The sequence below is a fragment of the Pinus tabuliformis genome, chromosome 5_2, assembly GCF_031772625.1.
Source record: "Pinus tabuliformis cultivar Carrire ecotype Pingquan chromosome 5_2, CPIR1, whole genome shotgun sequence".
Taxonomy (NCBI): domain Eukaryota; kingdom Viridiplantae; phylum Streptophyta; class Pinopsida; order Pinales; family Pinaceae; genus Pinus; species Pinus tabuliformis.
Genome location: NC_142306.1, coordinates 1115855922 through 1115872817, shown reverse-complemented (window position 1 = coordinate 1115872817; position 16896 = coordinate 1115855922).

Sequence of the window (16896 nt, the reverse complement as noted above, 5' to 3'; positions counted from 1 at the left end):
AAGGAAAATCGCAAAATATATAACAATCAGACCTATGTCAGATGTATACAAATACTTTTTTTGAAGGAAAAATCTCTTCTTCTCTAAATAAGTTAGGATCCCTCTTCCAGTCCACTAAAATAAATAAGTTCCTTAGTGAAATTATATAAATAAAATAAATAATGGTGAAAGAAGAGAAAGGCTTCCTTCAGAGAGAGGCAAATCAAGTAACTTCAATAGGGTACTGACTAGGATCGATGGCAAGGAAGAAATGCTAGTGTTCCTATTGTTAGGATATTCCGACAGATAGGAAATAGTTAAGTATAACTTGGTCTAGTGTAGAGTTAGGTAAAGTGTCTTTCTCTACTATGTACTTTTGTAACTTACAATCCGATGGTCATGATATGTTCTAGACATGAAGTGATCTGACGATTCATTCTCTCCTCAGTATTACTAACACTTGATCCATGGCTTAACACCCAGTTGGTCCATGATATCTATTTAAAGAGCATGGAGGATCATTTGTACGGTGACCATTAATGAGAGAAGCTTACGTAAATTTTATTTCTTTTAATAATAAATTTCCTAAAGTGGCCGCGTTGGCTCAGGCCATGGACTGTTTCCCTCTTTGAGGGTTTTAACCACGTCAAGAATACTGGTGTATTGATCTGTGATCTATTTGTGAGCAGTGTCCTTTCACACTGCAATGAAATAAGATTTAAACCTTGTAGAAAGATAAAGGAAACATTTGCTTACTTCACACTTTTCATTAAAATAATTAACGCACCTTAATCGAAAATGAAAAGAACACAAGGGAGCACGCGTTGGATTGGTTGGGCCATAGCCAACCAACTCGTTTCCCTATTTCAAGAAATTTAAAAGCTCGGATCTTTAATCAACGCATCAGCACAAAGTTACAGTGCAAGATTGAGAAAACATGGCGTAGTTCCTTTCTATTAATGATCAGTAAATATACATCATGAATTTGAATCTAGCGTAGAATGAGGGTGATGTAAGAAAAATTACAAAAGGATAGAATCATAGTATCCTTTATATATCTATTGCTCGTTACCATTTTCTATCTGAGTCCTAAGTTTTATACATTCATCCAAGCTTTCGACCATAACCAAATTAAAATGAGTGTACTAATATGAGCCATTCAGCTATAACAAAAATAACAACAACAACTCATGCTGAGCCTTTTGGCTATAACCAAACACTATTCTAGGTATTTGGCATGCAACCTAATCTCTACCATATCCTTGATTTTCCTCCATGCTCCGAGCCCCACTCAAGTTAATCATTCCAAAATACAGCATCCGCATGGAGTGGTGCGCTGTCACAGTAGTTGAAGATTTGCCAGCGGTCAAGAATCCTACCTGCACTCGACCATGCTAACAAAATAATTAATTCATTGTCCATAAAATACTTTATAGGAAGAGAATTATTAGTTACAAATATTTAAAGGCACAAAATCTACAAAAATTATTAATTAAGCACATTCGTAACTCTTAAACATGAAACATAAAGCTAGTGCAGGAAGGGATACGAGTCTCAGACTACTGCAGGAATAAGGGAGTTTGCAAGGTTAAAACAAAGGTATAAGGTTATGGTTTTGAAGGGAAAAAGGGTTGAAAAATGGAACAATTTTTCCAACCAACATCCTCCCCTCCTTAATCTATTGTGGGTCCTCATGCAACCCTTACCTGCTACAAAAAAACCAAAATAGAAGGGCCTCCTTTTAATTCTGAACTTGTATAATAATTCCTTCTTTCATTATTTTTTCCTTCTTGCTTCGAACCTTTTTAAGTTTCTTGGTCACCTTCCTAAGATGCTCATAACACTTTGAAGCCCAATACTTCCATATCTTAACTTGTTGCTTCTACTCCTTCACCTCCCTTACCAATTTTGTGTTTTCTCATTTCTGCTCTGTATGTTGTTCCTTCATGGCTCGTTTAACACCTCCAAGCCATAAAAATTTTGTTTGAGTTCTTATATAATATTATTCAAACAGAGGGTGGAGTTCTCCTTGGGTACCAACTTTTCAACAGTCAACTCCAGGCATGTGCCATCATTTTCAAGGTCAAAATTGTCTTGGCCACCTTTCAATTCCTGCAATGTAACATCATCAAGGGTTTTGACACCCGAAATATTAATATTACTAAGGGTCTCAGTGCCCTGCATTTTTACCTTCTGAGGGGTTTCAGTACCCTGCTCCTCAAAGTGATTAAGGGCTTTAGTGCCCTACTCATCTATCTCACCAGGGGTTTCAGTACCATGTTCATCAAAATCATTGAGGGTTTCAACACCCTGCTCATTCATCGCACCAAGGGTTTCAATACCCTGCTCATTCATCAAGTCAAGGCTTTCAGTACCTTGCTCTTCAAAACCATTGAGGGTTTCAACACCCTCTTCCTTGTCATCCAGTTGACCCTCTGTTGGGTCCTTACTTGTACTCGAAATCACCTTTATTTTTTTCATTCTGCCAAGGAGGACTGACGATGGTGTGTCATCTTCCTTCACATAGTCACCATCAAGCACTATGTGAGTTGTTGTATCGGCAAGAACCAAAAGGTTATATTTACTTGGCGAAGCAGGTGGTGAGTCATCCAACGATATCGGAGAGGTCGACTGAATGTGTCCTGCCCTTGAGGAGGTAGTTCTTTGCTTGGTTGATCTCTTGGTCCCAGTAGGACATGGGGTCATTGTTTCTGATTTCTCATTTTTGCCTACACTCTTCTTTTGAGCTGACTTCAATTTTTCCGCAATCCTCTTCTGGGTCTACTTTTCTGCACTTTTCTTTTGAGTCGACTTATCTATGCTCCACCCCTGAAACTCCTCCAAGAATTCCTCCCAAGTCATACTTCTAGCTTCCAATTCCTTCTTGACTAAGATCGTAATCAGCCCATGGTGATATAGTTTGCATGTTGCCTGATTGGATTTTCCTTTCTAAACCCCCATTCTCTATCTTTTCTAAACTTATGAGCAAATAATATGGGAAGTTGATGAGCTTACCAGACTCAAAATGTAAGAGTAGGTGTATGTTTTAGAGGAAAGTTAGTGAATAGTGACCTTCACAAGTAAGGAACTTCTGCAACACATACAAGAGATCCTTCCACTTCCCTATCATGGTGTTCCACCAGAGGTCTTCCTTTCAATCTACCTTCTTCTTTAGGTTGATCATGAACCATTGCCATATTTTTTTTTCTAACCTTTCCTTCTTGAACCATTTCTCCCCTACTGTTGGCAAACTTGTGGCCTGAGACATTGATTCTTCTGTTACTGCAAAATCCAATGAACCAAAATTGGCTTGGATCCCATTGAAGGTTCGGGAAATTGTTATTGCTACAGCTGAGTCGAACCCATTGAACTTTTGCAGGAATAGGAGGAAACGAGATTCCTGCAATAGTGCAAGACTATTCCTGTACTCAGTTGGCTGTTCCATCTCTATGGATCACGGCTCGATCCTTACAGGTGCCATGTCTGTTCAAATTCACCCACTCTCTTTTTCAAAAAATATCACGACAAAATAGCTCAATTGGTGATCAAGCTACACATCTGTCATTAAATCAACCATTTCCCCAAGGGTCGTGTTTCATCATTAAAATTACATGGATGTGAATGTGAATTGGTGCCAGTACAGGCAGGCTATCATGATTGGAAGAGGCAGCGGTCTAGACAATAATTTCACATAACGGTCATGCAAGGTCGGATATGGGGTGAGGCTGTTATTATCAGGTGATTATTTTTTTCAAGGGAAGGTAAGTATCAAATTCCAGGAGAATCATATCGCTCCGCATTTACTCCATGATTTCACATAAAGCGTACTTTAGTACTCATTAAAAAGATAATATTTTAATCCTAAAATATATGTTCACTTAAATGATCACTTCCTAATCTAGTAAATGATTAAACAAAGCATTAATCATAATATAAACTGAATGTCATGGTCTGTTGATAGAACAGTTGTTCTACTTGAAAAAAGGTTCATGAAACAGAAGATAAGCTTCACTACACATTTTTTCTCCGCTAGGAGTTCCTTCACCAAACATGTGTTTTGAATTTAGTGCACTTAGCAGTGAGGATTCTTGCACTAAATCGTGCCTGTATTTGAATGTGCTTGCCCCAACCGTGCCTACACCTAGCGTGATTGCAATTTAAACATGCTTGCATTACCCATGCCTGCACCGAATTTTCTTTCACTTTGAACACAAATTCCTGCACCAGGGATAATTGTAGTGTAATAGGATCCAAAAGAGAATTCTGATAGAATAGAATTCATAGACTGGATTAAAAACCGATTTGTTGAATATACAAAGGAGATTTTATTCGCCATTCCTTGGTGTTAACATATGCCTTTTGATCTGATTTATAGGTTCACATTAGATCTTGAAATCAATCCATGAGGGAAAAAAAAGAAGTGGGAAAAGGGAAAAATTTTAGAATGTGAAGGAAATTATGAAAATGAATTCATGAGCGAAACCACCAAGAGGGATAAATCGAAAAGGGATTTTGGGGAAAATAATTTCAAGGGAAACGAGGGAAATATGAAATCACATAGGGAATTTTATTTGAAGAAAGGTATGGTAAACTTTTGGGATATTAAAAAAAGAAAATAAGGGGATTTTTTCGAAAATGGGAATAGAAGAAAGGCAGAATTTCACCTGATATCTGCCTGCATAGTGCTGATCCATAAAATAAATGTAGCAAGAATTGAGTGTTTCTTGAAATAAAAATTTTCGTGCCAACTATCCCAAACTTGGATAAGGGTCTGGTTCATGTACTTGAACCTACTTCTTCTTGGTGGCAGTTAACACATCTAAAGACATTCCCATTTTATTAGAACTACTCTTCCTGCCAGCAAGCTAGTTTTTAAGTTGATCCTTCTGTAATTATGTCAATAGAATTGATTTTCACAATCACAGGACAAATTCTTCTTTTTTTTTCTTTTTTTAATTATTTATATAATTTTTATTTTTTTTTGGATTTTCCTTAAATTTCATTTCATGAGAGAGAAGAAATCATATCACAATAGGCTAGCATAGCTACCTACTAACTGAAGTTCAAACTGCTGCTACACTTACTGCATGAAGTCTTCCTTTGTGATGGGTTTAAAATATACTTTAAGCCTATGCTCATTCACAAGGAAAACTAAATCTCACCGATCGATGGTTTTGAATTCTACAACCCCATTGTCGAAGACTTGAATTACCTCATTGTTATAGCTCCAAATCTCACTCTTATGGTTTGTGATGCTGCACTTATGGCCTAGGGCAACCCCTCCTTCCAGACCTGGTTTTAAAAAACAGTGTTTTATTCCCTTTACGCGACTTTGCCCTGTGTTAAACGCGTGTACACGCGGGTCTGTCATTGTATCTATTAAAACACTTAAAAAAAATATAATTTCCTCTTTTTCGGGCGGTGATCGCGGGTTTACCTGCTGGATCACCTGTTAGTGCCCGTGGCCCAACTGTTCCCAACCAACTCCTAACTAAAAAACTACTTTGGAGAGGGTATAAAAAGACATCAGGGAAGGCCGAGAGAAAGGAGAGCAAGATTATTATGCTGAGATTTTTCCCTTAGACCAGGTCTGAAGTCCTTGGTGCATCCTGCACTTCCCCCATTTTGCATAGGAAACCCTTGTTTCCATGTGTATTGGTGATCATTCATCCTTGACATCATCATTGAGTAAGACTTGGAAGGAGCACTTAGGCTGGAACGAATGAAGCTTGCTTGGAGCCTGCTGAAGGTGTTCAGGTGATATCTTTCCGATATATGTACTTTATTTGCCTTTATATATAAAACGTCTTTGTTATAATCTTTCTTTATGCTTATGAGATTCTTGTGTTGAATTCTTATGAAAGTGGTTACTTAAAGATTTTTTATAACTAACTTTATAGCATAAAGATGATTTATATATAAACTTCTATACATGTACTGTTGTGTTCTTTGATTTGTTTGTCTTGCAGGTCAAAGAAAGAAGAAGGGAACTCCAAGAAGGGTTTGCACCCTAACGGTCTTCTCGAACGTGACCTTAGGTATGTACCCTAAACATTAGAATTTGCCCTTTGTATAAGCAATTTTCAGTCTGGTAGAGTCTTAGCCCAAAGGACCCTAGGGGTACTTTCCCTTCAACCACTCATATGGTCCCATCCAACGAGTATGGAACTTCCCTTTAAAATATTTAAATCTGGAATCATAGAGAAGTACCCAATCACTTGGTTGGAACTGCTTTTTCCTGATAAACTTGTCATGCCATTTCTTGCATTGTTGCTGCACCAAAATATTATGTTGAACAACATCCCTTCGCAATTCATCCAATTTGTTTAGTTGTAATAGACATCACTACTGTGCTTCCGAGAGATCTAGGCCCAACTGAACTGCAGTCCTGAAAGTCTTTACCTAAAATTCAATTAGCAAAAGGACTTGCTTTCTGTACACCATCTCATATGGTGTATGCCCTGTGCTATTCCTCCAAGTGGTTTGATAAGCCCATAAGGTTTCAGGCAACTGACTAGACCAATCCTTCCTGTGCATGTTTACTATTTTGGTGAGGATGGATTCGACCACCTTATTTGTGGATTCCACTTGGCCATTTTCTTGTCTGTGGTATAGTGTAGATTTCCTTTTCCGAATCTTATATTGATTCATGACTTCCTGTACCAAGTTAGAAACAAACTGTGGTCCATTGTCATAACTGATTTCTCTAGGAACACCAAATCTAGTAAAATTTTCATCAAACAAAAAATCAACAACAACTCTTTCAGTGGCAAAAGAAACAACTTTATCCTCTATCCATTTCGTAACAAAATCAGTACAAACCATGATATGCCTTTTATTTAAATATGTGGGATTTATGGGTCCTACAAAATCAATAGCCCATTTTTCAAAGGGCTCAACCATGACTTGAGGACACAAAGGCATTTCATTGGCTTGAACAGGATGACCCATTCGTGGACAACTATCACAACGATCGACATATTGTTTGGCATCCTTAAACAAAGAAGGCCAAAAATAGCTAGTGCATAAAATTTTATATGCAGTTCATTTGTTAGCAAAGTGGCCATCGTACGGTTCATCATGGGAAGATTTTAAGATATCAAACATATTCTTCCTCTCTTACACACTTACGAATAACAAAATCTGGTTTGGTGTAAAAGAGGTCTTCCTATATCCAAGAATATGAAGCACTTTTCTGAATAATATTAAGCTTTTCACGAGCAGATAAGTGAGGTGGTGTTTTTCTGGTGACTAAATAGTTAGCTATGTCAGAAAACCATGGAGATTTTGCTGACATAGAAAAAATATGTTCATCAAGAAAGTCATCATCAATAGGAATTGCTTCACCAAGATTGTTTAATCTAGAAAGATAATCAACCACAACGTTAGACTTTCCTAGCCTATCAACAATTGTAACATTGAATTCCTCTAATAAAAGTAACCACCTAGTCACTCTATCACTAGTTAAAGGTTTATTCATTAAATATCTTATAGAAGAATGATTAGTATGTCAATAAACTTCATATCCTGTAATATAATGTCTGAATTTATTAATAGCAAAAGTAACGGCTAAAAAATATTTCTCAGTCACTATGTAGTTAAATTCGATAGTTGACAAATTTTTACTCATGTAGTAAATAGCATAGGGTTGTTTATTCTCTTCTTGTCCTAAGGCTGCGACAATAGCAGTGTCTAAAGCATCAGAGGAAATATGAAATGGCATGGACAAGTTTGGTCCTCTCAAAACTGGTGCTTGTACTAATTTTTCCTTCAATGTTTCAAACGACTATTGGCAAGCCGTGGACCAAGTGAATTCACTATCCTTAGCTAGTAATTGAAAAAGGGGGGTAGAAATTATGGAAAAATTTCAATGAATCTTCGGTAATAACCAACATTTCCCAGGAAATCTCTCACTTCCCTTTGAGTTTTGGGTGTAGGCAGATGAATAATAACTTCAATTTTAGCGGGGTCTACCTGAATACCTTTGTTAGAAATGAAATGACCAAGAACCACTCCTGCTTTGCACATTAATCTTGATTTTTTATCACTGAAAGAAAGATGGGCCTCTTGGCAATGTAAAATCACTTTTTCTAAAATTTTAAGAACTTCATCAAATGAGTTACCAAACATAGAAAATTCATCCATATAAATCTCAACACATTCAAGATCAACAAAAATAGCCATCACAGCCCTTTGAAAGGTAGAGGGTGCATTACACAACCCGAAGGGAAGCACTCGGTAGGAAAATGTTCCCCAAGGCCATGTGAAGGTGGTTTTGTCTTGATATGAAGCTGCGATCTGGATTTGGTTATACCCACTGAAGCCATCTAAAAATGAAAAATACTTTTTACCAACAAGGGTATCTGGCACCTGGTCAATGAAAGGAAGGGGAAAGTAATCATTCAGAGTGACTTTGTTTAATTCTTGATAGTCAATGCAAATATGCCATCTCCTATCTTTCTTAGGGACTATCACTAATGGAGAGACCCACTGGCTATTAGAAATGGGGTAGATGAAATTAGCATCCAAGATTTTTTGTAATTCTTCCTTAACAATATCTCTTAGTGTGGGATTCATTCATCTTTGGGGTTGTCAAAAAGGTAGGGCACCCTCCTGGATATACATATGATGAGTACAAGTCTCAGGAGGACTACCTTTCATGTCTTCATAACCCCAAGTGAATGTGTCGAAATGATCTTGCAACAAGGTAACAAGTTTCTATTGCTGAGATGAATCCAGGTCTGAACTAATGTGTAAGGATTTTCTTGGATTAATTTCAACAAGAGTAATATCGGGCTCAAGAGTACAGGAAGATGATGCCACATTATGGGATCAGGAAGGTTGGGAATGAGAGTTCTCTTGAAAATCCAGACTAAAGATCTGATAAAGCATATGAAAACTAGGTGTAGTGTCTAGATTGTTCAAGAAATCTCGCAATTCACTGTCCTGAGTAAACTTGGTATGATCCTGAATCGAAGAAATAGGTTGGGTCTCCTCATCACTACTGTCATAATCTAACCATAAAGTTGTTGGAAATAATACTGAGAAGGGGGGGGGGTGAATCAGTATTATCATATCAATCAAACTTTTTCAATTTCATGCTCAGAAACATATACGCTACTTCAATTAAGTGAACCCGCATGTACACGCTACTGTGTCTAATGAAACTCGCGTATATCCAGAGATCTTATAATTCAGTTATCTTAATCTTCAGTAAATGCATCAGATCATTATTAAGCATATTAACAGTAAACAGGTGCAGAATAACAGAACAGAACATCACACAAGAGCCACACACATGAACACCATGATATAAGGTGGAAACCCAATGTGGGTGAAAACCACCTGCTGCAATTCGTCTCTTTCTTCTTTAATAAGAAACTTCTTTTACAATGCACTGGTGCAGTCATTTACCAGCACGCAGGCTGCAACCTGCAGAGGGCTACAACCCTCATAGCTCTTGTACTAGCCGATCCATTTACTAGTACGTAGGTACCAACCCTACAGAAGGCTACAACCTTCATAGCTCTTGTACTAGCCGATCCATTTACTAGTACGTAGGTGCCAACCATACAGAAGGCTACAACCTTCACTCGTTTTCCAGCTACTCCTGGAAGGGAGCTACAACCCCCTTGGCTCTTGTACTGGCTGATATGTTTACCAGTACGTAGGTGCCGGCATACGATCTTCCCGGGACCACGTTTCATACATTTTCATACTGGATCCATGAAACAATCACCATTGTAGAACAACCTCCATCATCAATCACTGAAACACCCAATTCTGAATCACTGTAACCTTGTCAACAACAACCAGACAACATAACAACAACCAGATCCAACTTCATCTTCAAATATCATACTTCACATTGTATACACTACTTGGATGAACCCAACCTGCGTGTATACGCTCTTTTACCAAAGCCAACCCGCGTATAGATATGCAAATTCTAACTTATAACTCTGCAGCTATATCAGACATCAAAACATACCCAGATCATAATAATAAACATGCGTCAGTAGATCTGATCTATCCACAGTCAAACCATTTGAAGATAATCATTCCAAGCCTTGAGATCTCGTTCCATCATTCATCATCCTCCACATGAGTGAAACCTTGGTTCAGATCACCAACCCATAACCAGCACTTGGATCTCACACTTCCTCAGATCTTCATCACTCACACACTCTTACCTATTGGCCTAATGATCTTTCTCCTTATATAGCTTTAGGTCTTGCTCAATACCAAGGGCCAAAACCATAGAGATCCAATACCATCAACTCAATGCTAGGGATCGACACATCCGTCGAGACACCATGGTCCGAAACCATAGGCACAACTTCCAAGGAATAACCGCCACGGACCAAAATGAGTTTTCCACATACACGCGCTTTTAATGAAGCCAACCTGCGTGTACACGCGACTTGGGCTTAACGAACCTGCGTGTATGAACTGTTTTGGCCTGCTGTACTCAGATCTATCCTCTGATTAAGTTGCCATCACCTGTACCAACCTCTGAGTACCTGTACCAACCTCTGAGTGAGTTGCCATCAAGGACAACACTTGAATCATAATGCCAACAATCTCCCCCTTTGGACTTGATGGCAACCACCACACCAAGTCACTCTCCCCCTTTGACATCAAGGGCAAAGGGCGAACCAAGATACCTTCTGCTGTCCATACTCCCCCTGAGTACCTGCTGCAATCTCCAAATGTGCTCCCCCTTTGTGTATGCCAAAGTGTACCAATCTATCCATCCCACTCTTGCTGAATTGTGTTGTTCATGCTCCCCTTGACTGTAGGCAAGATCTGCAAAAGATGTTCTTCAAGAAGAACAAAGACTTATACACCATAGAAGACCTTCCTATCACCAAAATACTCAATACATACATTCATCACCCAGACTAGTGGGGATATACCAATATTGACTCATCCACCTAACCATGTGGAGATACATTAAGAGTTTACTCATGATAAGACATGAACATTACATCATTCATCCCAGGCATAGTGGGGAAACCAACATAGGCCGTTACATGACCTTGACATCATAAAGGAGATACATGACATAGAGATGAAATATCTAGACCAAGACTTATGAAGGCCACCAGCAGCATCATGATCTGTACCATAAGCATCAGCCTGCAATACCATTCCTTTGATCAAACAACAAGATGTATCATAGACTTTATCAACAGCTTCTAACCATAATGCCAACAATGCATTATTTGAAGTATATGCTCCCCCTGAGCCTGTGCCATAAGTATCAAGACATTTCCAGACATCCTCAGCAGACTGTAACTGTTAACCAATAGAACATATACTGGACTGGATCATATCAGACCCCTTTTCTGAGTCTGTCCCCACTGCTTTTTCACAAACTGACATATACGCGACTTTGAAGTGTGAAACTCGCGTATATACGCGGATTTGCTTCATGAAACTTGCGTATGAGAATTCGAACACTGAAGTTCTATGCCTTCAGCTCCCCCTGAGTCTGTTATGTCTGTGCTGTGCTGAGTACCCTGTGCTGTGCCACATCTTTTGGCTGAACTTCCTTCTTCTTCCATATCTTCAAGCATGTTGATGATTTCTTCTTATCATGAGCTTTGTTCCTGCAATCCTTTGCTCTATGTCCAAACTTGTTACATGCATAGCATCTTACATGTTTCATATTCCTCCTATAGCAATGAGCAGCTTTGTGGCCAAACATATTGCAAGAAAAGCAATATCCATTAAAGTACCTTGAATGTGATGATCTTTCTGCATGATGGTCTTGAAACCTTCTTCTTCTACATATGGCTGCAACATGTCCAAGATTATGACTTACATAACATTCAACATTATTCATGGGAGGAGTAAAATATTTTCTTTGAGGAGTCTCTTTCCTTGATTGTTGATGAGGTTGACCTTTCATCTCCTTGTAGAGCCTTTCAGATTTTGCATTAGAGATTCTTGTCTTACTTTGTGAACCAGATTCACCTTCAATAGACTTATGAAAACCAAGACCAGTTTTGATAGCAGGGGACCTTTGACTACTAAGAATATCATCCAAGATCTTAGTACTATCTTGAAATCGTAATAGTTTATCCTTTTCTTCTAATTTACTTTTCAAGATATTTACCTCAACTTGATGTTGTTCTTCTTTGTCTAGACATTGCTTCTTCAAGGTCTCTTCAGCTTTCCTTCCTTCATCCAACTGATGCCTTAGTTTGAGGATCTCGTTTTCTTGCTCTTTATTCAGTGCTAGCAGCATTTGTCGAGTTCTAGAGGCACATTCCAACAGATCTTCTAATTTGATGATTTCTTCTTTGAGGGCATTCTCCTTTTTGCTAGGTAGATCTTGCTCATCTATGGTTTGATCTGATGCTTCATTTGTTTGTCCATCTTCATTCTGAGGTGATTCAGGATCTGAATTCTTACTTCCACTCAACGACAGGTTGTCATTGTTCCTTTGAGCTGTCTTCTTCTTCTGACGTGCTTTCTTCCCCATTGTTCTACGAATCTCCTTCAAGCGATCAAGCTTCTCTGAAGGACCTGCTCTGATACCAATTGTTGGAAATAATACTGAGAGGGGGGGGTGAATCAGTATTATCAGATCAATCAAACTTTTTCAATTTCATGCTCAGAAACATATACGCTACTTCAATTAAGTGAACCCGCGTGTACACGCTACTATGTCTAATGAAACTCGCGTATATCCAGAGATCTTATAATTCAGTTATCTTAATCTTCAGTAAATGCATCAGATCATTATTAAGCATATTAACAGTAAACAGGTGCAGAATAATAGAACAGAACATCACACAAGAGCCACACACATGAACACCATGATATAAGGTGGAAACCCAATGTGGGTGAAAACCACCTGCTGCAATTCGTCTCTTTCTTCTTTAATAAGAAACTTCTTTTACAATGCACTGGTGCAGTCATTTACCAGCACGCAGGCTGCAACCTGCAGAGGGCTACAACCCTCATAGCTCTTGTACTAGCCGATCCATTTACTAGTACGTAGGTACCAACCCTACAGAAGGCTACAACCTTCATAGCTCTTGTACTAGCCGATCCATTTACTAGTACGTAGGTGCCAACCCTACAGAAGGCTACAACCTTCACTCGTTTTCCAGCTGCTCCTGGAAGGGAGCTACAACCCCCTTGGCTCTTGTACTGGCTGATATGTTTACCAGTACGTAGGTGCCGGCCTACGATCTTCCCGGGACCACGTTTCATACATTTTCATACTGGATCCATGAAACAATCACCATTGTAGAACAACCTCCATCATCAATCACTGAAACACCCAATTCTGAATCACTGTAACCCTGTCAACAACAACCAGACAACATAACAACAACCAGATCCAACTTCATCTTCAAATATCATACTTCACATTGTATATGCTACTTGGATGAACCCAACCTGCGTGTATACGCTCTTTTACCAAAGCCAACCCGCGTACAGATCTGCAAATTCTAACTTATAACTCTGCAGCTATATCAGACATCAAAACATACCCAGATCATAATAATAAACATGCGTCAGTAGATCTGATCTATCCACAGTCAAACCATATGAAGATAATCATTCCAAGCCTTGAGATCTCGTTCCATCATTCATCATCCTCCACATGAGTGAAACCTTGGTTCAGATCACCAACCCATAACCAGCACTTGGATCTCACACTTCCTCAGATCTTCATCACTCACACACTCTTACCTATTAGCCTAATGATCTTTCTCCTTATATAGCTTTAGGCCTTGCTCAATACCAAGGGCCAAAACTATAGAGATCCAATACCATCAACTCAATGCTAGGGATCGACACGTCCGTCGAGACACCATGGTCCGAAACCATAGGCACAACTTCCAAGGAATAACCGCCACAGACCAAAATGAGTTTTCCACATACACGCGCTTTTAATGAAGCCAACCTGCGTGTACACGCGACTTGGGCTTAACGAACCTGTGTGTATGAACTGTCTTGGCCTGCTGTACTCAGATCTATCCTCTGATTAAGTTGCCATCACCTGTACCAACCTCTGAGTACCTGTACCAACCTCTGAGTGAGTTGCCATCAAGGACAACACTTGAATCATAATGCCAACAAAAGTATCCTTGAGTTCCCTAATGGCAGAAGTGTCCTCAGACACGTAATTTTATTAATCAGAAAAAACAATTACATAATTGTTTTTGCAAGAGTTTACACCCGAACAACACAAACACTCTTGCAATGAGCTATATATAAGCTCCATGTCCTAACTACCTCTAATTATGGATCACATATTAAATAACAAGTGTCCATTTACAATAAATGCTATAAAAACCAACTAGCTAACAAATCTCCTAAAATAGAGCCTAAGATACGACACATTTGGAGAGTCATATCTAGTTACAACAATATGCTAATTCTAAAAGTCTCCATTAAATAATTAAACATTCTAGAATAATAATTATTAATTTAATATCTTAAATTAATAATTATTTTATTCTAATTTTATAACCTATGATAAAATTGTATTTTTGGATCATCTAACATTCCCCCCTCTGATCCAAAGATACATTACAACAGATACCAAGTTCATCCCTGAACTTAGTAAATTTTATTCTGCCAAGCGGTTTCGTGAAAATGTCGAAGATCTGATCTTCGGAAGGACAATAAACTGGCTTGAGGACATCTTTGGCAATGAGAGACCTGATATGATGATACTTGGTGTCCACATGTTTTGTCTTTGAATGAAAAACTGGGTTCTTGGCAAGTTTGATGGCTGACTGGCTGTCAATGAATAATGATGTAGCTTCTGCCTGAGAAATGCCCAAGTCCTGCGAAATTCGGCACAACCAAACAATTTCACATGTTGCTTCCCATGCTGAAATGTACTCTTCTTCTGCTGAAGAAGTGGCCACTGTAGCTTGTTTCTTACAACTCCAAGATACTGCTGCTGACCCCATGTTCATTAAATACCCTGATGTTGATGCTCGATCATCAATACTCCCAGCAAAGTCGGCATCAGAATATCCACCAAGTACAAAATTTTTAGTCTTTGTGTAAAGAAGACCAAAATCTATTGTTCCTTGGATATATCGAAGAACTCTTTTGGCTGCATTCCAGTGGCTGTCTCGTGGTTCCTGCATAAAATGTGAAAGAATACTGACTGCATAAGATAGATCAGGACGAGTATTTGTCAAATAAATCAAGCTGCCAATCAACTGTCTGTAAGTTGTACTGTCCACCTTTCCCCCCCTTCAAATTTTGAAAGTTTCAAGTTTTGCTCCATGGGGGTGAGAACGGGCTTGCAATCTTGCATGCCAAATCAATGAAGAAGCTCTGCTACATACTTACTCTGAGAAATGAAAATATGATGTGGATGTTGGAAGACTTCAACTCCAAGATAGTAGTGAAGTAATCCCAAATCTGTCATCTTAAAACCTGCATGTAACTCCTTTTTCACCTGTGCAATATGATCATCATGGTTGCCAGTAATGATCAAATCATCTACATACATAACAAGAATGACCAGATATTTTCCCTGTTGTCGCACATGCAAAGTATCATCAGATTCACTTCATTGAAAACCAACTTTCTTAAGGTAGTCATCCATCTTTGCGTACCAAGCGCGGGGAGCTTGTTTTAATCCATATAAAGCCTTGATCAATTTTCAGACTTAATGTTCTTGTCCTTCAACTTCAAAACCTGGTGGTTGGGTCATATACACTTCCTCTTGTAAATCCCCGTTGAGAAAAGCACTTTTCACATCCATTTGATGAACTTTCCATCCTTTTTGAGCGGCCAATGCAAGTGTTAATCGGATGGTGTTCCATTTTGCTGTTGGAGCAAAAGTTTCTTCATAATCAATTCCTTCCTGCTGCGCAAAACCCTTTGCGACAAGTCGTGCTTTATACTTTTCAAGTTCTCCCTTTTGATTATACTTAATTCTGTAAACCCATTTGCATCCTATGGGTTTAACATTTGCTGGACAATCAACAAGTTTCCAAGTGTTGTTATCAATTACAGCCTGATATTCTTCAACCATAGCTTGTTGCCATTCTTTATGTTTTACTGCTTCTTTGTATGTGGAACGTTCAGTAAAATCATTTGCTATTAAGGTAAAATTGCCTTCACTTCTATGTGCCCTTCTGGTGCTTGTTTTATTCTGCTCATCAGGCTTTACATCTTTCAAAAGTTGAACTGCCCATTTCAGAAGTTGGTGCTCACTTGTTTGTGCTTCTGTAAAATCCCCATCGTTGTAAAGTGGATTAATATAAATTGATGTTCGTCGTTCAGGTGAAGAATGTGGAGAATCACTGTCAGAAGAACTGCTGCTGCTTGGAGATGTGGATGAATTGCTAGAAGACCTAGATGATGTTGTTGATGTAGATGGACTGGATGACTCATCTTCAGAGGAAGGAAAATCAAGTTCATACCAATTTGGTGAAGTTGGTTGACTTTGCATTTTTCCATTTCTTTTACTTCCTTTAGTTTCTAACTTGTGAAGAAGATTTTCAATTTCTTCAGCACTCTTACGTTCAGTTTCATCAAAAATGACATCCATGCTTACAATAAATTTCCCATTGGTCAAAAGACGATACCCTTTCTTCTCATCAGAATAGCCAATCATTGTGCATTTTAAACTTCTTGAGTCAAGCTTAGTTCGTTTTTCTTTCGGAACTAAGGCATAACACACTGACCCAAAAACTCTAAGATGTTTAACTCGAGGTTTGAAACCAAACCAAGCTTCATAAGGTGTGATTCCCTCTAAAGAAGCAGTTGGAGATCTGTTTCTTAAGTAGATAGTTGTATGGATTGCTTCTGCCCAATATGTTGGACTTAACCTTTTGAAAGTTAACATGGATCTCTCCATGCCTAACAAAGTGCAATTCATTCTTTCGACTACTCCATTTTGCTGTGGAGTGTAAACAT